Source organism: Leopardus geoffroyi, chromosome A1 (genome assembly GCF_018350155.1).
Source record: "Leopardus geoffroyi isolate Oge1 chromosome A1, O.geoffroyi_Oge1_pat1.0, whole genome shotgun sequence".
In the NCBI taxonomy this organism is placed as follows: Eukaryota; Metazoa; Chordata; class Mammalia; order Carnivora; family Felidae; genus Leopardus; species Leopardus geoffroyi.
In genome coordinates, this window is record NC_059326.1 from 19,946,639 (window position 1) to 19,974,334 (window position 27,696).

At 40.9% G+C, this 27,696-nt stretch overlaps 2 long non-coding RNA genes and 1 pseudogene across 2 annotated transcripts in view; 2 read left to right on the forward strand and 1 right to left on the reverse strand.

Annotated features, from left to right (window-relative positions):
- Positions 1-27,696, forward strand: part of LOC123596968 — an 86,691-nt gene that overhangs the window by 16,614 nt on the left and 42,381 nt on the right. The window lies entirely within an intron of this gene.
- Positions 118-20,603, reverse strand: LOC123596978. Its single transcript, XR_006711907.1, has 4 exons — positions 19,390-20,603; positions 18,713-18,767; positions 1,003-1,129; positions 118-734 (listed from the first exon to the last, which is right to left on the reverse strand). It is a non-coding gene; the product is annotated as an uncharacterized LOC123596978 (long non-coding RNA).
- On the forward strand, positions 12,622-12,719 carry LOC123581780 (annotated as a pseudogene).

Below are 27,696 nucleotides of genomic sequence, written 5' to 3' on the forward strand. Positions count from 1 at the left end.
TTGGAATTTTATTGGGAAAAAATACTAGGTTAAAAATTCAGAGTCAATCATCTGATTTGTTCTTGGTTCCTAAAGTCAGCCTGTAGTTACCACGATAGCCTACATTTTGTTAAATATAAAGTAAAAGAAATATAGTTTCATAATTTTTACTTCTTTATTCAAGATAAAGTTCAAATCAAAGATTTTTCACTATTCCATATGAAATGTAAGCGGCCTTCTCGAAATGGCCTTTCCAGTGTCCTGAACAAAGTGCAAACAAATGTAATTTGGGAAACAAATACAAACTTTTTCTCTTAGACACTAAGTTCACATCTTTGTTAACAGAATGACTTACTACATAACCTGGACTGATAATGGGGCAGGAGGTAGAGAGTAACAATTTTTCCTACTTTACCTCTTGAGGAGGTAGTAAATATTTTTGGGTAAGAAAAAGAACTGCTTTCTGAAGAATTCTACTATTAATTTGTCTTTTGTGTGTTAGCCCTGAGTAGGACAGACTTTGGGAAATGTTCCAACGTTAATGTAAGTCAGGGTGTTACGAGCTGTGCTTGCTGTAATGCCCAGTGTCTCAGAAAGTTCAGGATGCCAAAATAAATAACCACGTGGCTTAAACAACAAACATTTAGTTCTCACGGTTCTGGAGGTTAAAAGTCTCAGCTCAGGGTGTCAGCAAGGTCAGGTTCTGGTAAGAACTCTCTTCCTGGCTCTGTCTTCACATGGCCCTTCCTTGGTACCTACAGGGCAGAGAGAGAGAGAGAGAGAGAGAGATACCTTGTATATCTCTCTTCTTTTAAGGGCACTAATCCCATCATGGAGGCTCCACCCTCATGACCTAATCTAACCCTAATTACCTCCCAAATGTCTCAATGTCCCATCTCCAAATGCTGACATGTTGGGGATTATAATTTTAACATATGAATTTGGGGGCAGGAGGGACGGGACACAAACATTCCCTCTCTAGCTCTCAGCCCAGAATCCCCTTCAGTTTGGAAACCCTCATACCTCCAGGTGCCTGAAGTGTTGGCTGCTGATAGCTTACAACTAACTGAGTCCTCCCAGGGACTTGCCAGAAGGAAGCCGCCTCCCTCTCGTTTAGGACCCCTCTCCTTGGTAGGCAAGGGATGGCACACTGAGGAGAGAGTACAAAGAGTCAGTCCTCTTGCCTCAATATGGGACAACTTGGATGAGCCACCCCCCCCCCTTCCTGAACTTCCCACGAGGGCCAGTGGGCCTCTGTCTTGCTTCCCTCACCCCCTGACAGGCAATATTCCCCAACAGACTTGCTGCACACAAATCTCGGTCTCAGCTTCTATTTCCTGGGGGATCCAACCAAAAGCACAAATAGGTCTCATTAACAACATATTCAAATAATAACAACATATTCACATCATCCACATTTCTCTACATTTGGTGTAGGTCAAGGCACAGCGTAAAAGGCAAACGTGGTGGAGTATGGCACAAACTATTGGACACTCCCCGGGCTTGATTTCTGCACTTGGCATATATCATCCCCACCTTTGCAGAAGAGAAAAACCTCTCGTAGGTCTGTTTGGCACCACGTGTTTTTGTCTACCACAGGGAGTAGTCTCTTGGTGCATTATAACTGATTTCAGAATGCATTACAATGAGAGAGAACCAAGTTTTGATCCCATTATGCTAGAATTTATTTGTGTTTCTTAAAGAAGCATAACAACAGTAAGCCAAATTTCGGTCCTAGTATTCTCGGAAAAAATGAAGAGTAAGTAACAAAATGAAATAGCCAGTCCGGCAGCTCTCCTGGAGAATTCCCCAGCAGGGGTTATGTGGCTCCATCTAAAAAACAGGACTCAGATGCTGAGCTGATTTATCATACACATAAAAATTCCCAGGTCGTAGATTTTTCTGCTAATTCACTTCTGTCATTTTAATTTATTAAGCCTTCATTCAGTTCTCAAGATCCTTTATGACCATTAGTCAGATTTTTAAAATAGCACCGTGCCGGCAGGATTTCACAAAGAATATTCCAGCTCTCCTTTCCCCTCTTGTCACTCCGCCATAGCTCAGCATTTGGAGAAGTCCGGAGGATTTTTTTCATGGTACCAAAGTAGCCTCATTTACATTCAGAGATTTAGTCACAAAGAGAATTTGTCTTCAGGATTCTCTTTTATTTTTTAATGGTAATTTCTCCATTTATTCCCCCCTCAATGTTTGAATTTTGTCATTCTGTATTAAACATCTTGTTATTATGGGGGTGCCTCAGTGGCTCATTCGGTTGGGTGACCGACTTTGGCTCAGGTCATGATCTCGTGGTCCATGGGCTTGAGCCCCATGTCAGGCTCTGTGCTAATAGCTCAGAGCCTGGAGCCTGCTTGGGATTCTGTGTCTCCTTCTCTCTCTACCCCTCCCCTGCTTACACTCTGTCTCTCTCTCTCAAAAATAAGTAAACATTAAATTTTTTAAAAATCTTTTAATTATGTAATTATAGAAAAATGAAAAGTGGGATAAATGAAAAAGAAAAATTATCCATAATCTGGCCAGCAGAATAAACCTTGGTAGTTGATTGACATCCAGACCTTTGCCAAAATAGTACATATAGATAGCATTTACAATTTTTACAAGATACATTCATGCCATTTTATAATTTAGCTTACTGATGTATAATAGTGTCCATATCAATAAATAAACCTTTAAAATATTATTTAATAGATGCATAATATTTTATATTATGGAATATATCATAAATATAACCTTACTATTAAACATTTACATTGTTTCCTTTTTTTAACTTTTATGAATAGCGTATCAATGGACTTGCTTGTAAATAAATCCTTGTACTAATAACTGGTTATTTCTCCAGGGCAAATACTTAGAAGTGGGATTTCTGGATCAAGGAGTGGGCACATTTTTAAGATTTTTAAAAACACTTATTGCAAAAATGTTTTAATTTATATTCCCACAAAGAGTGGTTGAAAATGTCCTTTCCCTACACCTTTGTCACCCTGAATATCATTCTTTTTCATCTTTGTTAATCTCATAATCTCTTGTTTTTAGTTGCATTTCTTAGATTTCTAGTGAGACTGAATTTTAAAAAAGTGTTTATTGGCCATATAGTTGCTCCTTTTGTGAACTACCTGTTCATGTCCTCTGAATGTAAAATACTGAATTCTATTATTTCCTCTTACTGAATTTTAAGAGCCTATCTATACACGAGCAGACATTTCTCCAGAGAAAACATAAAGATGGCCAACCGACACATGAAAAGATGCTCAACGTCACTGATCATCAGGGAAATGCAAATCAAAACCACAGTGAGACATCATCTCATACCTGTTAGAATGACTAAAATCAAAAACACAAGAAACAAGTGTTGACAAGGAAATGGAGAAAAGGGAACCCTTGTGTACTGTTGGTGGCAATGCAAACTGGTGCAGCCATTGTGGAAAACAGTATAGAGGTTCCTCAAAAAGTTAAAAATAGAATTACCATGTTATCCAGTGCCACTACTGGGTATTTTCCCAAAGGATACAAAAACACTAATGCTAAAAGATATATGCATCTCTCTATTTGTTGCAGCCTTATTGGCAATAGCCAAAATATGGAAACATATATATATATATATATATATATATATATATATATATATATATGTATATATAACACATATATTTTAAATATATAAAGGAATATATATACGTGTATATACATAACGCACATATAATGTGTATATATCACACATACACGTTATATATATATATACAATATATATACAATACAATGTGTATATATATACACACACACACACACACACACACAATATATATATATATCTTTAACCTACCAAATTTGATTACAGCAATGAGGTAGGAATCTCTCTTTTTTCCTATTGTTTAGGCAATTGTACCAACATTTATGAAATAATACATCCTTTCTCTCTTTGATTGAAGTGCTATTATTAATTATATTAATATATAATTGTATTAATATATGATAAATTTTTTAATTTAAATCTGCTTCTAGACTTTTTATTCTGACTGCGTGTTCTGTCTGTAAGTCCCATGCCTGTACTGTACTTTTAATCAGTATCATTTTATAATGTATTTTGACATCTGATATGACCCTTATCTCCTTGTGTTTTTTAAAGACCATGTCATCTTTAATGTTTAACTATTCTTCTTTTTTAAAATGTCCATTATTCTCACATATATATTTTTCTATATATATTTTTTAACTTTATTTTCTACAGCAGTTCTAGGTTCACAGCAAAATTAAGAGGAAGGTACAGAGATTTCCTATATATTCCCTGCTCCCACACATGCACAGCCCCCCTGCCCCCAGTATCAGCCTCCCCCACTGGTTGTACATTGGTTACAGTTGAGGAACCTACATTGACATATTTCTTTCATATATTTTTATACTATATTCAATATAATATATTCCTTCATATGTTTTTTATGCTTATTTTGTCACATTTCCTCTTCCTCTCCCCACCCCCCCGCCACCCCAAATCCTTTTGGGGTTTCCATTGGGAAACCAAATTTATATGTGAGTTCAGGAAGAAATTACTCTTTACAATATTAAAATATCCAAAAACAGAGTTAATCCTTGCATTTATTTAGGTCTTTGATTATGACCCTCCATCAGGATTTGTAGATTCTTCTCTTAGCCTAGCGTATTTCATGTTAAGTTCATTCTTAATGTTGTTATTGTTAAAGAGGCTATTTTTCATTATATTCTTTGACTTTAACCCAGCCTATTGACTCATTTTAAATTACAGCTTTATTGCCATATTATTCAAATACTCTAAAATTCATCCTTTTAATGTGTACACTCCAGGGCATTTTAGAATATTCACTGGGTTTTGCAAGTATTACCACTGTCCACTTTAGAATATGTTTGTCACCCCAAAAAGAAATCCAAGTCTATCAGCAGTCACTCCCCTTTTCCCCTACCTTGCCCTTCTGTGTCTCTTCATTAGCTGTTTCTAATCTATTTTTTATAATAAAACTGTAATCATAAGTATAGTTTCCTGAGTTCTGTGAGTCATTCCAGTGAACTATCAAATCTAAGAGAGTCATGGAAACACCTGAGTAATAATAGCTAATTAAGCAGAAGTGTAGATGGCCTGGAACCTCCGAGGTGCAGGTAAAGTCATACAGGCAGTCTTGTGAGGCTTGTGCCCTTTACCCTATGGGGTCTGCACTCACTCTGGGTGGTTAGTGCCCGCCTTCAATTGCAGTACATCCAATTGTAGCAGAAGCACAACAGACTTCTTTTTGTGTGCTTTTTGACCAATTGTGTGTTGGCTTTGGAGAAAAGTCTGCTTAAGTCTGTTGGCCATTTTTAAATTGGGTTGCTTATCTTTTTATTATTGAGTTACTAGAGTTCTTTATATATTCCGAATATCAGATATATGAGATAAATCAGATATATAATTGGTGAATATTTTTTTTCCATTCTGTTTGTCATTTTTTCCCATTTGTGGTGGTATCCTCTGAAGCAACAAAGTTTTAAAGTTTGACGAAGTCCCATTTATCTATTTCTTATTTTGTCATTTGTGCTTTGGGTATTACATCTTAGAAACCATTCATTACCTAACCCAAGATCACAGAGATTTACTCCTACATTTTCTTCTAAGAGTTTTATAGTTTTAGCTGTTGTTTTCAGATCTATGATCCATTTTCAGTTAATTTTGTGTATGGTGTGAGGTAGGGGTCCAACTTCATTATTTTGTAGATGGATATTCAGTTGTCCCAGCACCCAGCCTATTGACTTTTAAATGTTTTGTAACCAGTCACCTGACATTACTTCTAATAGATTTAATGCATTCTTCTATTTTTTTCAAGTAGATAATATTATGTATAAATGATAAATTTGCCTTCTCTTTGACAATATTATGTACTTATTATTTTGTCTTCTCAGATATTACAAAAATAGTGGTGATCCTCTTATGTGGATCGTGAGAAACTTAACAGAAGACCATTGGGGAGGGGAAGAGAAAAAAAAAAAAAGAGAGGGAGGGAGCCAAACCATAAGAGACTCTTAAAAACTGAGAATAAACTGAGGGTTGATGGGGGGGTGGGAGGGAGAGGAAAGTGGGTGATGTGCCTTGAGGAGGGCACCTGTTGGGATGAGCACTGGGTGTTGTATGGAAACCAATTTGACAATAAATTTCATATTAAAAAAAAAATAGTGGTGGTCACATCATCTTTGTATTATTCTTCTCATTAATAGGAGTGTTTCTAGAATTTTGCCACCACTAAGTATGATACTTTGTCCTTATTCAGTAATAAATGCCTTTCAGTATCTGCTGCTATATCTGTATTTTGCTGCTACTGATATAAACTGAGGAAACATGGCCCTGTAAAACTTCTTTAAAATTATGTTTAAGAATATATTGTTATAATTTCTACTTGCATATGGTTTAATATTTACTGGAGGGGAGTGCCTTTAACAGTCATTTTTGTGGAATATTTTCCTACGGTATTTATCCAGAGCAATTTATTTTCCATTAAAAAATAAGGCCTTCTTCATAAATTAAAATATGGTGTTTTTGACTCTATATAGAAGAGAATGAATGTCTTTTAAATACTGTAGTTTTATTTTAAAAGTAAATCAGTTCATGAATTTGAATGGATAATTCACAAACACTGTTCGGATTTCAAAAGGTACAAAGTAGTACATACTGTAGAATAAAATCCCTTTTTCGTTCTTATCCTCTGGCCAGCATGTTCTTTTCCCTGCAAGCAATTCTATTAGAGAGGAGGAAGCAGGATTTTTTTTATGAAAGAAATACACACACACACACACACACACACATGCAAAATATATGGAATAAATACAAAATATATCAAATGTTTACATGAGAAAAACAATATGCTGAGCAGTCCTAAGGAGTCAGATGGGAGGCAAAGACTTGATGAAGAGTCTGGTCACCAAAAGAGAGAGAAGAAGCTGAGAAAACCGTTTGGTGTTTTTCCGATATTGTCAGTTAACAGTTTATTTAAACTCCAAGTTCCTTTTCTCACCAAGTTACAGCAAGAGATAAATCTGGAATCCCTGCCACATTAACTGCATTAGATATAAATGTCTTCCACCTCAGCTTCCCCGACCTCTGATGGCAAATAAGATAGGAACCACACATTCCTGAGATGCAACCAATCAAGGGTACAAAATGACAAACCAAATTTCTGTATCGAAATGTACTAAGCTTCTTCAGTTAGATGGGAGAAGCTTAAATAAATCGAAATCATGGTACAAAAATAACTTAAAAGCCTTTCCCCAAATAAATTTGTATTGTGTCGTAAACAACCGAACAGCCATTGGACCCGGGGTGTGTGAAGAGGGCGAGCCGGCTGTTTGGTGCGGGCAGGCACCTTGAACCCAGTGGCTGTAATGCAGCCCCAGGATTGATCAAGCTGTGGCCAGCAGAAGGGTTGGGGGAGGAAGAGTGGAGCCTATGAGGTGGGGGGATGGGAGGCATTAGGGGAGGGGGAGGAGCTGATGCAAGCAAACCAAACTCACAAAAGGCTGATTTATAAACAGAAATGCCATTTGTTCATTAACCAGCACAAGGCAACCAGAGGAGTGCTTTATACGTTCTGCAGAAAAACCCAACATGCTGTTCACTGTGCAAAAGAGTATACTCACTGCTGGGGACCAGGACACTCCCGCCAGCAAATGCGATTCTCTATCCCCTTGCACAGTGTTGGGTGAACCCTCATATATACTATCCTTTGGTCTCTACTTTTTTTTAATTTTTGTCTTTTCATTCCAGTCACATCATTCCTTCAGATAGACCACACAGTAAAATCAAGTGGATGGAATTACTCCACAGCGTTACTAGACTGAGTCTCCTGTGGTCTCTCCTCTCTCCTCAATCCTTGGAATGGGCATTTCTGTGGATGGCTGGAAGATAATAGTAACATAATGTGGCGGTCGCCTGCACAGGTTTTGAGCCCCCTCGCCTCAATTCCACTCCCGGCTGGCCATTTGCCAGCCGTGTGACCTCCCATGGTTATTTCACTTCTCTCCTCCTGGGAAAATGGAAATAACAATACCTGGTTCAGCAAGTCATAGAGAAGGTTAAGTGAGCTAATTCATTTTGAACCCCAGACATGGTGCCTAGCACATGCAGAACACTCAAAAACTGTTAATAGCCATTGGTATTAAGGCTACTCCTCTCTACCTCTGTTGATTTGTAGTTGTTTCTGCTCACAGAGAATAAGCTATTTTTAACTCTTTGCCCAGATTAAGGAAAAACAAAAAAAGTCCAATGAGAACAATTTGATTCAGTGAAAATTCTTAAATGCCTTCAATGTTTCAAAGAAATGCAATTTCTTTGTGTTGCTTTCAGATTTGAATATAGTACAGCCCCAAATACATGGAGAATAGGGGAATAAATAAGTAAAATTTTTAAAGGAGGAATAAATTCATACAAAAAAGAGGAAACATCATGTAAAAATGCAATTTGTCATAAACAAGTATTTATGAGTACCCGGTATGTATCCTGTTCTTCTTTCTGCTTCTATCCTTGCCTTTTGTAACTCTATTTGCAACACCGCAACCAAAATCATTTTTCAGAGACTAAGTTAGATCATGTCATTTCTCTGTTCAGAATCCTCCAATGGCTTCCCACCTCATTGGAAAGGCCAAAGCGTTCACACTGCCCTGTAAGACCTTAATGTAATCTGTTCACCCCCACTTCGCACCCTGTCTCTCCGACTTAACCTCCTCTCCCTTACTTACTTGGCACAGATCTCAGTGGACTCTTTGCTGCTCCTTAACTATGCCAGGTACTCCTGCCTCAGGGCCTTTGCACTTGTGGTTTCCTCCACCTGGAATCCTCTTCTTCAAAGTCACATCTCCTTTAAGACCTTCCTCAAATGCCACCTTCCCTGACCCTCCTGTTTAATACTGTAACTTCTCCCCCATTCCCACCACTGTGTAGTCTCCTTTCCTGCCCTGATTTCTCTATGGCATTTCTCTACTTACCGCTTTATTTTGTTTATAATCTATCTTCCCCTCTCCCCGTACCACCCCCCCCCCCCCCCCCGCCAGTGTAAGAGCCACATCAGGGGTTTTGTGTGTTTTCTTTATTACTGTATCCTAATCCTCGGCATGGTGATGGCAGTCTCCGTGGGGTGAATGAATGATTTCATGAATGGTGCTAGGGGCTTTTACGTATGTCATCTCACATATTTCGGCAAAGATCTGATTTTCATAATAATACATCACTAGATAGTAGCTGTTATTATAATTACATATTTTTATATTCAACAATCGCTGTTTCCTGAAATTAAAACTGGACTGAAAGCATCTTGAAGTTCTTGAAGCCAGAATTTGAGAAACACTGTTTATTTTAACGTGTGGATGTCCTTTAAAGGCATCTTACATAATAAGATGGAGATTCAGAGGAAGAAGTTGTTTTTAACTTCTCTACTCAATATGAACGACATCCTGCTTCTAAATTAAAAGAAATTAAGAATTTTCATGTAAAATTTAAGTTGACCTTTCCTAATTTAGCCTGAATTCCCCGACCCCAAAAAATGATTTTTAAATTTGTCCGAATGGTGCACAACAGCAGAAGTGTGGGCCCGGCTGTCCCTGCTGCTGCCTTGTGGGAGACAGGGCCCTGCCTACTGAATTTCTGGTGTCCGTTACAGTGATGACAGGAAAGAAATGTTTGTAAGAACAAATGTTTGCTTCCAGGCTGCAGCCTAATTTAATAGTGTACTTGAAAAAAGAAAAGTGGATGAGTCATTCCAAAACCCCTGGGGAGGGAGGGGTGATTGTAAACCATTTGGAAAAGGGGTGAGAAGGCCTAACGTGAAACTAATGCAGCAAATCTTCAACAACAACCGAAAAAGTCTGGCCTGAACGCGATGGAATGCTGGGTGTTTTTTCGCAGAATGGTTTCAGCTGGGGGAAGCCTGTTAGGTTCAAAAGCCTTTTCCCTCTGCTCTGATCTGGGGGGTGGGTGGGAGGTTATAACCAGATTGATTTTTGATAGTTTCAGATAATACTTCGTATTTGGATGAAAGATTACCCTGGAGGTTTTCATACTTGTGGTTTTTCTTAAAGCATTAGATGTGATTGTAATTTTTTTTAGGGGCCACAGCCCTAGGGAAATTTTTATGGAAGAAGGAAGAGACTTTTTTTTTTTTTTTTTTTTAAACAGAAACTAAGATTTAAGGCACATCAGCCATCTAAGTAGGTGGAGTAGACAGCTGTGGGCAAGACCCAAAAACCCCTCCCACCACTTGCTTGTTGATGCCTGAAACGTTGAAAATCAGGAATTCATTTTCTTGGATTAAGATTTCGTCTACTAAAATACTAACAGCCCCACTCAGGATCACATGTTCAACTCTCTGGGCCATTTTCATTCCAATGGTAATGGCCTCACTGACTCCAGATCTAACAGGTTTTCCCAACTCAGTGGGGAGACAGCGAGTGGATCCTTGGCTCTTTGGAGATGAGCCTTACAGGTGTGACGGGGGAGGGAAAGGAGACACCCTTGGAGGAGCGCACCGAAGGTCACCAGAAGGCAAGGAAGCACAGGCAAGACGATATGAACCCTTTTATGTCAGTAAGAGCATTTTCGCTCATTCTTACCCAAGTTTCCCTTCCCTGTGTACTGGCGGAGCATACGGTTGATACGGTAACATAGTCCAAAGAAAGCCGCACACCCGTGTCTCAGGTAACCCTAAACCACAGTTGGGATTATCCGAGCAGCTAATCCCTCAACATTAGCCAAACCACTTGCTTACTTTGACCAATATCTTTTGTTTTCCCTTAACAACCAGAGACGTTCAATGTCTTTACCATTTTAAAATGTATTCTATAAAATGCTTCTGACGTGGGGGAATTAATCTTTCTCCTCCACAGATTTATGAAGGAGTAAATTTGCTGCTGCTGCTGTGTAGAAATGACTCTAGTCCCGAAGTTGCCTGTCAGGCTCCCTGGACTAGTGTTACGGGTTCCATGGTTACCTCAGTGAGATAACAGTGACTTTTTTTTTTTTTTCATTTCTCACCATTTAACTTAGATATTTCCTTTTATGTAACCTGCAAGAACAATTTGGTACTCAGGAAGGGTAAGAAGGAGATTTTATAAAGTTTGGTTTATTATGCCATTTTTAAATAATTTGCAGTAAAGGACACGTCTTTCTTCTTAAAGCTATGTCACAGCTGTTCAAAAAACAAAACAAAACAGCCCTCCTCTTGTAAAAATTGCCAGGCTTTTTCATCACCTTTAATTTCTTTACCACATATTATGAACACATTATGTAGCAGACACTGGGCTAGGCACTAAGGCCCCAGAGCTGTGATCCATCATCCTGACCTCAGATTGCTCAGTCGAGTCAGTGGGAGGAGACAGACAAATTGCCACCTGCTAAGAACATGACAGAAGTTTGCACAGGGCTGCGAAAGGAGCCACCCATCGGGGGGCGGCAGGAAAGCTTTTCAGTGGAACTGTAGTATCTGAGCTGAGAGTTGTAAGGATGTGAATAATGTAGGAATTAATCAGAGGAAGAAGTGTGTGTGTGTGTGTGTGTGTGTGTGTGTGTGTGTGTGTGTGTGTGTATTGTGGGGGGTAGGGGGTGGGGAGGGATGGTATTCCAGGCAGAGGAACAGCACATGCAAAGCAACAGTAGAGAGAGAACAGTACCGCCCTATTTTCACCTCTGTAGGACAGGGCCCAATTCTTAACTCATCACAGGATCTCTGGAGCCTGTCAGACCTGTCATAAGTATTCATAAAAATCTGTTGAACTTTAGCGAATTGAACTGCAAACATTTATTGCTGTTTTCTAGATGTTGGTGATAGGGTAGTGGCTAAAAGAGAAGTTTCTCTTCTCGTGGTGCATTTGTTCTAGGGAGGCATTAGTAGGAGTCAGTATTTGCTAAGAACTTCCTACCTGCCAGGCACTGTCCAAAAGATTTATGTATTCATTTGTTCAATCTTGAAAACAAGACTGTAGTAGGTATTATACTGTTATCCCAATGTGTTACCGTTGAGGACTCAGAGAGGTTAAGAAACTTACCGAAGCCTACCCAGCTTGTGAGTGGCAGAGCTGAAATTCAAAGTTGGGAAGTCTCGGTTGCCAGAGTCAGCCTCAACCCCTACAGTTAGGCCTTCAAAAATTTCAAAGTACCTCTCAGTCTTATTTTTAGAAAATAAGATAAAAAAGAAATTCTAAATGTCCATTCTCCCTCGATCCTTTTTCTCTTTGGCAACCTGAGACTTAATTACTTGGCATAAACACACGAGAAAAATAGACATTTTGAAAAGCAAGAGTAGGGTTAAGATGAAAGATAATATGGTCTTGAAAAAGGTAAAGGGGATAATGATCATATCAGATATCAAAATGCAGTTAAAATTATGCTGATTAAAAATAGAGGCATGGTGACTATGCTTAATGGTACTGTATTGTATATGTGAAAGTTGCTAAGAGAGTAGATCTTGAAAGCTCTATCACAAGAAAAAAAAAACCCTGTAACTCTGTGTAGTAACGGATGTTAACTAGACTTATTGTGGTGAGCATTTCATAATATATACAAACATCAAGTCATTACATTGTATATCTGAAACTGATACTGTAGTGTTGTACATCAGTTATATCTCAAGAAAAAGAGGAAGAAAAAATATAGCACGTATTCTAAAATTGGAGTGATACAGAGAAGATTAGCACGGTCTTTGCACAAGGATGATATGCAAATTCATGAAGCTTTCTACATTTAAAAAAAAAATGCGTGTATATATGTGTATATATATATGCAACACCCAGGCCTCTCTCATTCTTATCTATTGACCTCCATTCTTTTTTTCTTTAACGTTTATGTATTTTTGAGAGAGAGACAGAGTGTGAATGGGGGAGGGGCAGAGAGAGAGGGAGAGACAGAATCTGAAGCAGGCTCCGGGCTCTGAGCCATCAGCACAGAGCCCTACGCAGGGATGGAACTCATAAGCTGTGAGATCATGACCTGAGCTGAAGTCAGACGCTTAACCCACTGAGCCACCCAGGCACTTCACATCCGCCTCCGTTCATGAAGGTGAAGTTTTGGTGTCCCTGAGAGGCCTCTTGGAATAGACAGGTACGTTCATCTCCTTTGCACAAAGTAGGGAAGCATTCCACCTCACTGCCCCCACCCTCCACCTTTGTAATGGGCACTTGGGGGCAGGGCAAATGTTTTTCCGAGAAACCAGGGCATGACGAGGTCCACTGTGGAGTTTGCCATCCATCTGGCCCTCCATCCTAGTGTCATTTTGCTGTTCATGCTCATGTTTATGCTTCCTTTTGGAGTTTCTTTCCCATATATGTTTGTCCCTAAGAAATAAAACCATTATTGGACCTAGAAAAAAAAGGTCAGGGGTGCCAGGGTAGCTCAGTCGGTTAAGTGTTCAACTCTTGATCTCAGCTCAGGTCTTGATCTCAGGGTTGTGAGTTCAACCAAGGCCCACATTGGGCTCCATGTTGGGTGTGAAACCTACCTTAAAAAAAAGTCATATATTTATGTATATACATATACATATATATGACAAATATGTATATGGTATAAGTATATAGCATAGTATAAACTTGGATTTAGGTACTTCTACTGCCACTTTCCTTCTCTCCCTAGACCTAAGAATTGGGAAGAACAATGAGAAAGAAATGCCTTTTAACTACAAAGAATCTAAACAAATAAATACAAAATCTGCGGCTATGCCCGCCACTCAGTATTTCCTAGGCATTCCAGTTACAAAACCAGCTCTCTCACACCAGATCGAGAAGTGAGAGAACTGGATACCATCTAAAGAAAAGTACTGACAGACTGATTTTTTTTTTTTAATGGGGAGAATTTCAAGATTTTGTGTACATGAAATAAACATATTTTTATTATTTGATTTGAGCACTAAATTTCATAGATAGTGTGCATTTTACCAACTTGGTAACTGAAAACTATTAAAAACCAAGTTCTTTTGCAGGGTGGAGGGGGGCACCTGGTTCAGTGGGTTGAGCGTCTGACTTTGGTGCAGGTCATGGCCTCGCAGTTTGTGAGTTCAAGCCCCACGTTGGGCTTCCTGCTGTCAGCGCAGATCCTGCTTGGGATCCTCTGTCCCCCTGTCTCTGCCCCTCCCCCACTTGTACTCTCTCAAAAATAAAATAAAATATCTTTTTTTTTAATTTCTTTTTTTTTTAAGTTTTAAATTTTAATTCCAGTATAATTAACATACAGTGTTTATATTAGTTTCAGGTGTACAACATAGTAAACTGCATACATCACCCTGTGCCCATCACAAGTGCACTCTTCAATCCCCATCTCTTATTTCACCCATCCCCCCACCCAGCTCCTCTCTGGTAACCATCAGTTTGTTTTCTATAGTTACGGAGTCTGTTTCTTGTTCTCTCTCTCTCTCTCTCTCTCTCTCTCTCTCCCCCTTTGTTAGTTTGTTTTGTTTCTTAAATTCCCAGTATGAGTGAAATCATACAGTATTTGTCTTTCTCTGACTTATTTCACTTAGCATTATACTCTCTAGCTCCATCATGTCATTGCTAAAGGGAAGATTTCATTTCTTTTTATGGCTGAGTAATATTCCATCGTATACACATACCACATCTTCTTTACCCAGTCATCTATTGATGAACACTTGACTGCTTCCATAATTTGGCTATTGTAAATAGTGCTGCAATAAACATAGGGGTGTGTATATCCTTTCAATTTAGTGTTTTTGTATTTTGCGGGTAAATACCCAGTAGTGCTGGATCGTCGGGTAGTCCTGTTTGTAGTTTTTGAGGAAACTCCATGCTGTTTTCCCACAGTGGCTACACCAGTTTGCATTCCCACCAACAGTGTGAGAGAGTTCCTTTTTCTCCACAACCTCGTCAATACTTGTTGCTTCTTGTGGTTTTGATTTGAGCCATAAAAACCAAGTTCTTGAATACCATGTTATCTTGCCTGATTCTGAGAAAGAGGATCCAGAGTGGAAGTTCTGAACATTCCTCTACCAAATGTCCTGATATTTTAATGCTACTTAGAAAGTTACCTTAACAAGGAAAGAAAGCTGCTAGCAGTCTTACAAAGGAAAGATTAGAAAGGACAAGGCAGTAGTCAGGGGCACAGGGCCAGGTTGGAGATGGAGCAATAGCCAAGGGACTCAAGAAAAAAACACAAATTCAAGAGATTTAGGAAACAAATGTGATCAAATTTTACTAATTGAGAACAGAATAAAAGAGAAGATTTGAATGAGGAGGTGAGAATAATACTCAGATTTCTGGCTTGTGTGGTTGGATGGATCATTGTGTCACCCAACAAGAGGAGAGCCCAGGAAGTACGGGTTGGGGGAAGGGAGAGAGGAAGACTTTGAATTAGGACATGTTGAATATGATACATCTGTGTGACCACCAAGCAGAAATGTGCAAAAGGGAACTGCTGTCCTAGGGCTCAGTAGAGCTCTAGGATATCTGGGGTATCTAGGCAAATTTTTAGAGAATCATCAGATTATGGGTGAAGTTGGAGCTATACATTGGATGGGATCACCAAACAAAAGTGTGAATGAAGTGAAGAGAAGAGGTGAGAACAGAGCCCTAGAGAATATAAGCGTTTGAAAGATTGGAAAGAGAAGACTGAAAAATCATCAGAGGTAGGTGGGGAACCAGCAGAGGGTGATGTCACATGTGCCAAAGAAGAGGGAACTTAAGAAAAAGGTGTGGCCAGTGGTCAATGACACAGAGACGGCATGTATGTCAAAGCCTAAGAACTCCATAATGGATTGGGTGATATGGATTTCACCTCTGCCTTCTGCTGAGGGAGCTTCATTGTTTAAGTGGGAATGAAAGCCAGATGGAAGTAAAGAAAAGGTAAAGTAGTCAATGGGAGGGTAGTAAAGAAGCAGTGACAGTTTCATGGAGTGATCTTTGAAAAAGGTTGCCTGTGAATGAAAAGAGAAAGTGTTGGTGTAGAAGAGAGAAGGCCTTCTTTTCCCTTTAAAGATAAAAAGCTTGAGCATGTTCATAGATTAAAGGAAGAGAGCAGTGGAGCGAGAAGAATTGAGGATACAGTATAGAATGCATAAATGAGAAGACTGAAGCATCAAAGGAAATAAGAAAGATTGGTATCCAAAGTAGTTTTGAGCAAGTGGCGGACCACCCTCTCCAATGAGATGGAAGGAGGGGATGATCAGTGTAAATAAAGATAAGTCTCTAGTTTGGTGGAAGGAGGGTAAGAGATTGAGGGAGTTACATCTAATGATGGTTTGTGGGAAGGGGTCATGAGGAGAGCAGTAAAGGTTTGGAAGCACCATTTAGAAATTTAGGGTGGGATGGGGTAGTTTAAAGACCCATAGGATGACTGCACAGCATCATAGAAGATCTGTCTGTGGTTGGAGATCATAAATTTATAGCTGTGCTAATTTGCACCACATATGCTGAATGGTCACAGGGGCAAAGATCAGACTGGAGTTACAACTGGGTTGATCTAGACAATGGAGCCAAAAAGCTTTTTTTTTTTTAATTTTTTATGGAGCCATAAGACTTTAAAGTCTCCAGGGAAGACAATTGTCTAAGGTCATATAGCCAACAGGAGCAGAGCTAGATTTGAGCATAAGGTTGAGTAGGTAGATAGCCTTATCTGAACAGTGAGTCTGGAGTGCTAGTAGTTCAACTCTATTGAGAGGGAGACTATCTAGGTCAACAACGGTCCTTGGAATGAAGACAAAACCTAAGGTCCAGATGCCAGAGTTTTTGATGGATGTCTCATGATTAAACACTTAATATCTACTGTTCCACTGTTGAGTTAGGCTTTCAACTATCCAGCATCACCTTTTATTCAATCATGTTAAAGATCCTTTTAAAGTATTATTTTTGTAGTACAAAATAAAACATACCTATAGAGAAACTAGGAGGAGACAATTTAAAAATTAAATGTAATGAAAATTAAAACAATGAGACACCACTACATACCTATTAGAATGGCCACAGTCCAAAATACTAAGATATAGAGCAACAGGGGCTCTTATTTATTACTGGCAGGAATGCAAAATGGTACAATTACTTTGGAAGACAGTTGGGCAGTTTCTTATAAAAAGAAACATACTCATACCATACAGTCCAGCAGTCTGGCTTGTTGGTATTTTATCCAAAGGAGTTCAAAATTTATGTCCATCAAAAACCTGAATGTAACTATTTACAGCAGCTTTATTTATAATTGTCCAAACTTGGAAATAACCAAGATGATCTTCAGTAGGTGAGTGAATAAATAAACTGTGTTACATCTAGACAATGGACTATTACTCAGTGCTAAAAAGAAATGAGCTGGGGCACCTGGGTGGCTCAGTCAGCTGAGAGTCCAACCTCAGCTCAGGTCATGATCTCAGGGCTCATGAGTTTGAGCCTCATGTCAGGCTCTGTGCTGACAGCTCAGAGCCTGGAGCCTGCTTCAGATCCTGTATCTCCCTCTCTCTATGCCCTTCCCCCGCTCATCCTCTGTCTCTCTCAAAAAGCAAATAAACATTAAAAAAAATTAATAATAAATAAATAAAAAGAAATGAGCTCTCAAGCCATGAAAAAACATGGAGGGATCTTAAGTGCACATCACTAAATGAAAGAAGCCAATCTGAAAAGGCTACACTCTGTATGATTCCAACTATTTGACACTGTGGAAAAGGTAAAACTATGGAGACAGTAAAATGATCAGTGGTTGCCAAGGGCTGGGGGAGGGTGGGAAGGGAAAAGGATGAATCGGCAGAGCACAGAGGATTTTTAGGCAAGTGAAAAGACGCTGAATGATACTGTAATGTTGGATACATTTGTCCAAACCCATAGAATGTATAACATACAGCGCCTAGAGTGAACCCTCAGGTAAACTATGGACTTTGGGTGATAATGATGTGTTAATGTAGGTTCATCAGTTGTAACACATGTACCACTCTGGTGAGTGATGTTGATACCTGGGGAGCCTATGCGTGTGTGGGCACAAGGGATATATGGGAAATCTCTGTACATCCCCTTCCATTTTGCTGTGAATCTAAAACTAACCTAAAAAATTAAACCTTTCTAAAAATTAAATGTATCGCCTACCATCTTGAAAACTAATTTTGTTCTCTTTACATACAAACCTTAATGAATGTGTGGGATTGGGAATTAGGCGGTGGAAAATGAGTGAGGCAGGCGGTCATTGTCAATGAAGAGCCCTGGGGCAGAAATAAGGGTGGGGAGATGGGTACGGCTTGACTTCATTTCCTGAGCACTTTTTTACTTTCTTTTCATGTTTTTTTCAAGAGATAATGAGGGATAAAAGTTATCAAGGGATAACTTTTCCAAAGATTTCCTCCAAAAGCTTTTAAGAAAAGTCTGCACACACCTCCTTGGTAGCAGTAGGTGAAAAGCAAAGTGCTGCTAATGGTCGACATATCAGGTGGTAGGTGATCCAGGCCACTTCCCGACGTTAGGGAGACAAGTTATATGCAGAATATGCTTGCTTACCAGGGTCAACCTGTAACCAGACAGTGTTGCCAGAAAGCTAGGCCTTTTTTGGCCAATGATGAGTTTTCCTGGGCACGTTATAGTTCCTCTGACTGTGTACATGGAGTCAGTTCAGAAAAAAGAGAAACACACCTTACCACACCTTGCCACACCTCAGCATATACCATCCCACACCCCACCACACCTTACTTCATCTCATAACACCTTCCCACACCTCCCCACACTTCAACGTACCACATCTTACCTCACCTCCCCACCACACCACACTCACCAGGGATGCCAAGATGGGCACTTGGAAGAGTGACTTGGGCAGCACGCAGGCAAGCCTCGAAGCCAGCAGCCAGGAAGAGAGTTGGCGCAATAACAGTGACAGCAGTCAAATGCAGACATAAAAAAGGCCATTACAGTACAAGATGCAGGACAAAGTGTATACGGGAGGGAAGGGCCAAAAAGCAGGAGGTACAAACCAAGAAAGGAAGGGGAAAATAGCCAAAGTCAATTTGTAGGAAAAACAAAACAAAACAAACAACAACAACAACAAAAACCCACCAAACAACTTTATCCTAAGGTCAAGAATGTTCTGGAGCTAGTGGCAGGAACTAATACTGTGCCTCTCTTGGAAGGAGTTCTCCTAAGGCACTACCAAGAAGGACGGTGTAATGTGAGCACATGCACTGCAATGACTTTAATAGTATTATACATCAAAACAGCAATCTAAGAGTATAAAACGAGACACGAAGGACTTGGGACTTTAGATCCCATATATCGTAATTAGGCACATATATTTAATGTAATAAGTTGGCTATAATTCTTTCCATATTATCTTTATTAAATCGTTTTAAGGGAGTCCCTTTTTCCTTATAATTCCTTAAATTCACCCTTTAAGAATGCTAACACAAAATTGCTTGCTTCCGAAATACATGACGGATGTAGATAGATTCTACCAACCTTCTCTGCAATCGCTGATCTGGTTCCAGAGGGAGACGAGGTATTTGAATGGACTTACCTCTGCTCCTACAAACCTGGGCAGAGAGAAGAAAGAAGATGGAAACTCAGTGCAGAAATTATTGACAAGAGTATCTTCTGTTGTCAAATGGATATTTGGGGGGAAATCTATTCTGCATTGCCAAACAAATTAGCCAGTGAATTAGGAAAGTGATTTTTAGCTATTGATTTTTGGTTCTGCATTTTCAATTGATATTTGTCACAAATTTTAGAATAATCAAGATTGAGCGCTTACTGTGTGACAGTAATCTCAGACTTCGAAAGCTGCGTTAATTTGGAGATCTAGTGTGACCCTTCCTTTCAAAGGAGACTCAGAGAGGTGACTCCTCATAATGGCAGGAGCAAGACCCAAACCTGAGCCTCCTGGTTTCATCATATCAGTGCTTGATGCTGCTATGGCTGGGTCCCCCCTCAGAAATCAGACTCTGAGACAGATTTGCATACAGGAAATACATTGGGAAATGTTCTGGGGGTCAATCCCTATGGGGGAGTGAAGGACATAGAGTTGGCCAGAGAAAGGCCAACAGAGTTACAACACATTGGGGTGGTCTTACAGGAGAGCTCTAAAGTGGGGATGATCCTTCTGAATGATCCTGACTCAAGGCAAGGGTGGGAGGCCTCTAGTACCCTCTCCTTAATCAACCAGTCTTTGGATGAAGGTTTTCAGGAAGGAGCATGATCCTGGGGGCATGGCGGTCTTCAGCTGAGGGCAATTGTGAGAAAGACTTCGCTGAAGCCTGTGGGTCACCACTGCTCCCAGTATCTGGGGAAATGAGAGAGCCACAGCGCTCAGCACGGAAGGGCACAGCACAGCCTCCCCTCCCGTCCTGAATGCTAGCTTGGTAACGATGCTTTCACATATGTCGGCTTGATTTCTCCCACTAGTTAACAGGATCCTTGTTGACTCTATGTACGTTTCCCCTGACTGTGCATGGAGGCCGTTTAGAAAAAAATAGAGGGCTAGAGCCCTGATTTATGTCAGGCTCAAAAGAAGTACAACATGGAGAGTACTGTTAAGACCCCATCAAGAACTCGATACTATTAATCGGTCGATTATAATTAGAGAAATCAATTATTATACTAACTGTGGTTTGAAGAGGGGAGCTTTTATAATGACATTTCCCCCCTGAATTAAAGCTATACTTTGAAATTAGGAATGTGATTTATCACATTACAATCATTATAATCTTAATACTAGAAATTCTCTTTGCTTTTTGATTGGCTGCTAACCTACATGATTGAAGGGGGGGGGGAAGAAGAAATTAGAAACCAACATGTTATGTTAAGATAAAAGAACATGAAGGTAAGCCTGAAGATACTACTTTCATGAAAGGCTTCCCTGTTGTCCTAATTAATTGCACAGAAGCCTAAGAGGGAAAAACCCTGCTAACTTCTAAGTTGGCTTGATATCCTTTTTCATTTGTATCACCAAGGGGTACAAAGTGAATAAATCAATATCCCTGAAGCATACACTTAAAAACGCTCAACTTTTTATCTCCCTAATAGTTTCTTTTTTTTTTTTTTTTTCATTAAGAAATAAGATTAAAGAAAATCTTCACATTTAAAGTAGGAGGAAGATTGGAAGTCAGAAGGATATAACACTAAAATATAGGACATTGTGTGTCACTTATTAAAAATGTGGGTTTGTATTGAGTAGTTCAGGCGTTCTCATTCCATCTGGAAGATCGTGTGTGCCAAATCTGGGTTCAGTGTACTTATAAACCACTGTCCACGTACACAAAATAACTTTGATCTAAGAAAAAGATATCCCCAAGTTTTTACTAGTGCTCCAAACGAGAAGCAAACTTCAAGAACAACAGTAAACAACAGGGGCCCCTGGGTGGCTCAGTTGGTTGAGCATCTGACTTCGGCTCAGGTGATGATCTTGCGGTCTGTGAGTTCGAGCCCCACATTGGGCTCTGGGCTGACGGCTCAGAGCCTGGAGCCTGCTTCGAATTCTGTGTCTCCCGCTCTCTCTGCCCCTCCCCCACTCACACTCTGTCTCTCTCTCTCTCTCTCAAAAGTAAATTAACATTTTCAAAAAATTAAATTAGAAAAAAAAAAAGGACAGTAACAAAAGATGAATCCAAACATCACAAATAGCACTGAGGCCTGTAATGAAAGGCTTTTTGTGTCACTAAAACATCCCCTTGGCGGGCCCAGCTGCAGCTGTTACCGTTCGGGGAACATTCTCAAAGGGCAGATGTGCCAAAGTATGGCATTGCCCCTTTTCCACGGGGCGGGACATCTCGTCCCAGTTCTAGCCGAAAAGAGTGAGCCCCGGAGCCCTCACCCAGGGAGCAGCCTCGGCTGTGTCGGGGTGACGGATGTGAAACGAGGGCCTGTCTGTCCTGTCTGAATCATGACTTCTCAAAATGCCAAAGAATCAACGAGGTGGAGCCTCGGCTGAGTTTTAACTTTTTGAGAATATTAAATATGACCCCCCGAAAAGTAACTGTTTGAACATATTAAGTCAGAGCTCAAGAAAGCTTTTGAGGAATTTTATGATTGCTTTTTACTCGTGTGAATGGTCTGCTAAACAACCTATGAGCGTGGTGCTCGGTGTTCCGCGTGCCTCCCCGATCACCACTGTGGGCTCCGGGAGCGTGCAGCGATCTGCAGGGACCCTGGCTGGAATTCCAGAAGCAGTGGAATTTCAGAAATGAAATACCATTGCTGGTGTGTGCCCTAGCAATGCTGAAATAGGGCAGATACCCTCACCCCATCTCTCAGAACCGCTGTACCTCATCCTTGTGGTGACGTCGCAGAGAATTTTCTTTTCCTGCTTCTCTTTTCTTCAGTGAGACGTTGATGTGTCCATTGAGTTACCTTCACCCTGGTCCTCAGTGGCTTTCCTTCCTCGGGAGTATGTCCACCTAAAAGCAGGACTGTTCATTTGTAATCTCGCAGTCAAAGGAACCAAGGGATCATCTTGTCTGCAAGTTATTTTGGTGTGATGTAGATGGCTAGGGGCATACCCAGATCTGCCCTCTTCAAAAACAAAACAGAAACCCTTTAAAATAAATAAGAAACCTCTTATAAAAGAATCTGCGAGGGGACCGTTTATTTGATTTGACTGCTCTGGAAACCTTGATCTTAAACATATCTTGGCCAGGTCTATATTACAATGATAATACCAGAAGGATTTATTTATAAAAGCCACAAAAAGATTTGTTGACAATGAAATTAGTCTCTGGAATTAGAACACTGTATAGAAATATACAATTGGCTTTGTACTGGTTTTTTTTCCCAAAACAAATTAAAAAGTTTCTGATATCATTCTCCAGATCTTTCTAGAGTGATCTCTTAGGATGGTTTTTAAGAAACGTTTTGCTTTCCAAGCCTCAAATATGTGGTGAGAACCTTCCAGCTTTTTTTGTTGGTGGCAGGGTGGGGGTGACAAATTCAATCAGCAGCATTTTAAATAGCTCTCACATTGTGCTTGGACCAGACCACAGGTCTGAATAACAGTCTCCTTTCTCTGCATAATATGGTCTCAGGGAATCTTCCTGGTCCCCATTTCCATGCTAATCTGGTTCTTGCTCTCCATCCACCCCTTTGAACTTGGTACCTCCGACTGTCCCTCTCTCACCAAGTTCACTGTTGCCAGAGTCCGAGGTTCTTGTTTCTTTTCCTTCTCTCTGGTGCATCTCCCTACCCACTGCAGACTTCACGCACAATTCCATGTGCCACCTTATTCCATCAAAACTGTGACTTCTGCCACTGCCACTTTCCTACGTTTTCAGCACTGAGGCCCTACACATAAACTGGCTCAAGAAATTTGCTCCATTGTTCTGCTTACTGTTGCTCACACCGTCTAGTCTGTCCTCCATGGAAGACCCTTTGCATTGTGCACAGTTCTTGCTTCCCACCAAAGCCCTTGAAGGTGACCTTCATATTGTTTCTTGCTTCCTACATCTGACCCCCACCCAAGACTTTGTTAACACTTGCGTTGTTTCCCATGGCTGCAGGGGAAAACATACCTTGATACATTTTATGCTCAGACTGCTACTTCTTCCCTTTGTTGTTGTTTTTTTCAATGTTTTTTTATTTTTGAGAGAGAGAGAGAGAGAGAGCAAGCAGGGGAGGGGCAGAGAGATGGAGACACAGAATCCGAAGCAGGCTCCAGACTCTGAGCTGTCAGCACAGAGCCTGATACGGGGCTTGAACTCATGAACCGCAAGATCATATCCTGAGCCGAAGTCGGGCACTTAACCGACTGAGCCACCCAGGCACCCCACTTCTTCCCTTCGTATATGCTGTTTCCTCTGCCTAAAATGCCCTCCTCTGTCATTGCCTTCCTGAAGAATATGGGCACATGCAAAGTTTCCCCTAATTATTTCCTCCATTAATTACCACCTGTTCTGGGTGATCTTTATACCTTGAAATTACTTCTATTGGTTCTCATACTACATAGAAATTATTTGTTTATATGCCTGCTTCTCCACTATACTTAGATTTCTTGACATGAAGTCCTTGGTCATCTTTTGAGCCCCAGTTTCTGGCATAGTACTTAGAACATATTGGGCCCTCATTCATTTATTCATTCTTTAAGCAAGTATTAATTGAGGATCTATTATGTTTCTCCTCTCATGGAGCACAGAGGACAGCGGAGGCAGAAATACCTCTGTCGGTTTTTTTTAATTAAAAAAAATTTTTTTTAAGTAAACTCTACCCACCCCCGACGTGGGGCTTGAATTCATGACCCTGAGATAAAGAGTCACACGCTCTACTGACTGAGCCAGCCAGGTTTTTGATTCTTGTGTTTACTTTGACATTTCTTTCTTTCTTTCTTTTTTTTTTTTTTTTTTCAACGTTTATTTATTTTTGGGACAGAGAGAGACAGAGCATGAACGGGGGAGGGGCAGAGAGAGAGGGAGACACAGCATCGGAAACAGGCTCCAGGCTCTGAGCCATCAGCCCAGAGCCCGACGCGGGGCTCGAACTCAGGACCGCGAGATCGCAAGATCGCGAGATTGTGACCTGAGGGGCTCGAACTGACGGACCGCGAGATCGTGACCTGGCTGAAGTCGGATGCTCAACCGACTGCGCCACCCAGGCGCCCCGACATTTCTTTCTTAAAAAACAAAACAAAACAAAACAAACCTCCAAACTGTCAGTGACCAGCATTTCCCTGTGTACCTGAGCATGGCGATGTCTTGTTTCATCTCACCTTTTGTTTTTTAGTTACAAAAACCTTCTTAGGTCATAATAATCCAGGCTTTACAAACATATATTACTTTTTTTTTTTTTTTAATTTTTTTTTTTCAACGTTTATTTATTTTTGGGACAGAGAGAGACAGAGCATGAACGGGGGAGGGGCAGAGAGAGAGGGAGACACAGAATTGGAAACAGGCTCCAGGCTCCGAGCCATCAGCCCAGAGCCTGATGCGGGGCTCGAACTCACTGACCGCGAGATCGTGACCTGGCTGAAGTCGGACGCTTAACTGACTGCGCCACCCAGGCGCCCCCATATATTACTTTTTAAAAGTTACAGTAAATTTAAGACTGAGGGGGTGCCTGACTGGCTCAGTTAGAGAAGCATGCGACTCTTGGTCTTGGGGTTGTGAGTTCGAGCCCCATGCTGGGGCTAGAGATTACTTAAATGAATAAATAAAAACTTTAAGACTGAGGCGCATAGTCATTTTTCCTGTGAATTTTGTTTTTAAGTTGTTAAAAAAGTTGTTCTCAGCAGAGCGGGTTTAGGAGACAGTGTTCTGTGGTTCCGGGGTAAGGGGCTTACAGGTTTCAGCAAGGTCAGTGTACTGGCCACGACCTCCATCTCCCCTCCCCCAGCCTTCAGTTTCACCATGACAACTGCCCCTGGGCTTAGACCACAATGGCAGCCACTGTGAGAATGCCAGCTTCCTCACGTAGGAAGGAAGCTGTCCGAGTCTGTTTAGCCTATAATGACAATACCAAGTTTTATTTTATCATAGTTGCTAGTTAGGAGGCTAGAGAGGTTGCTAGGGGTTGGGGGTGGAGGTGGAATGGATTGGCTATAAATGGGCACGAGAGATCTTATTAGGGTGATAGAAACCTCCAAAAACTGATTTATGGTTATGGCTGCACAACCTGGTAACTTACCAAAACTCATTGAACTGCGCACTAGAAATGGATGAATTACATGACATGTAAAATACGCATCAGTAAAGAGATACTAAAGAGCAAAGTATACACCACAGCCTCTTTTTTTATGCCTTTTCTTTTTTTTAATTTTTTTACTTGAGTATAGTTGACTTACAATGCTACGTTAGTTCCAGGCGTACAGCAGAGGGATCGGACTTCTCCGTATGTTACGCCGTGGTCGCCACAAGGGCGGCTACCATTTGTCACCACACGATGCTATTACGTGTCATTGACTGTATTCTCTGTGCTGTGCCTTTTATTCCTGCGACTTTTTCATTCCACAGCTGGAAGCCTGGATCTCCCACTTCCCTTCATCCATTTTGCCCATCCCTTCCCCCACCCCTCTTCCCTCTGGCAACCATCAGTTTGTTTTCTGTAGGTCTGTTTCTGCATTTTTAAAATTCATTTGTTTTGGGGGCGCCTGGGTGGCTCAGTCGGTTAAGCGGCCGACTTCGGCTCAGGTCATGATCTCGCGATCCGTGGGTTCGAGGCCCGCATCGGGCTCTGTGTTGACAGCTCAGAGCCTGGAGCCTGTTTCGGATTCTGTGTCTCCCTCTCTCTGACCCTCCCCCGTTCATTCTCTGCCTCTATCTCAAAAATAAGTAAACGTTAAAAAAAATTAAATTCATTTTTTGTTTTTTAGATTCCACATAGAAGTGAAATCATATGATATTTGTCTTTCTCAGTCTCACTTATTTCACTTAGCATAATACCTTCCAGGTATGGCAACATGTTGTTGCAAATGGCAAGATCTCATCCTGTCTTGTAATATTCCGCGGTGCACATATGCTGCCTCTTCCTTATCCATTTGTCTATTGGTGGGCACTTGGGCTGCTCCCATACCTTGGTTATTGTAAATTATGTTGCACTAACTATAAGGGTGCATATATCTTTGCAAAGTAGTGTTTTTGTTTTCTTTGGATACAACTGTGTTTTTAAATGCTACCATTGAAATGAAAAAGCAGGGACCCAAAAAGAAAGGCAACAGAGGCTGAACCATAATGAAACGCTACACAAACTTTTTTTTTTTTTTTTCCAGTGAAAGTGGCTACCTGTCTTTCTATTTGGGCTTTCACACTTATTCCACACTTAGTCTAGCCTTAGTGTTGAAACACCAAAAATACGGGCACGAGAATGGGGCCTGTCTATGGAAAAAAGAAGCAAAGGTGTCTGTACTACTGTTCTCCACTGATGCTGCTCACAGAGGCTTAGCGGGGTGACTGTCTCTCAATATGTCTTGAATTGAGCACAGAGCCGTGTCACAGGCAACTTGATTTCATGTATGACCCAGCTAACGCCGTATAAGCCACATTGAACAGGAAGGGGGCAGGAACATGGTCGGGTGTTAAGTGAGCAGCATTTGGGTGGAAGTGATGGAGGTGTAAGTCCTCCTAAGGCCAGGCACTGGGGGGTAAAATATGCACGTGTGGGGAGAGGGTATGGAGAAGAGGAACAGCTACACCAGAAGTATACAGGCGGTGCTTTGAAGAGGCAAGGCACTAAATAGTGTGTGCGTGTGTGTGTATAAGAGACAGAGAGAGACATCAGAGAAAGAGACAGACAGAAAGAGAAGGGTAGAGACCATCCCTGTGATCACCAGACATCACTAGCTCGTGGTTGTGAAGTAGCCTCATGTGCTCAATATCATCTTCAGAAACGCTCCATGACTTTTTCCTGAGGTGGACACAGCCATATATAAATGCGTCAAGACAATGCCCCCCAAGGAGCATGGCTGGCTGCAGCAAACTAGGCTGGTAAAGAAGCAGAGAGCCTCGCCGTCCTTGTTGACCTTCTGTCCTGGGATTTCTTCCTGGACTTTGGTGAATCAGGCCCAGAAGGCGCCATGGAGAGAGGCGGCAACGGGTGAGTGTAGGGAAGAGAGGGGCAGTTCAAGAACTTGGTTAGTATTGGTAAATGTTGAATTTGTATACATTTTTGTTTCATAGAGCACAAAATGTTCTCTTTTAAAAAGTCACCGGAAGGGGCGCCTGGGTGGCTCAGTCAGTTGAGCATCTGAATTTGGCTCAGATCACGATCTCAAGGTTTGTGGGGTCGAACCCCGCATCGGGCTCTGTGCTGATAAGCTCAGAGCCTGGAGCCCACTTCAGATTCTGTGTCTCT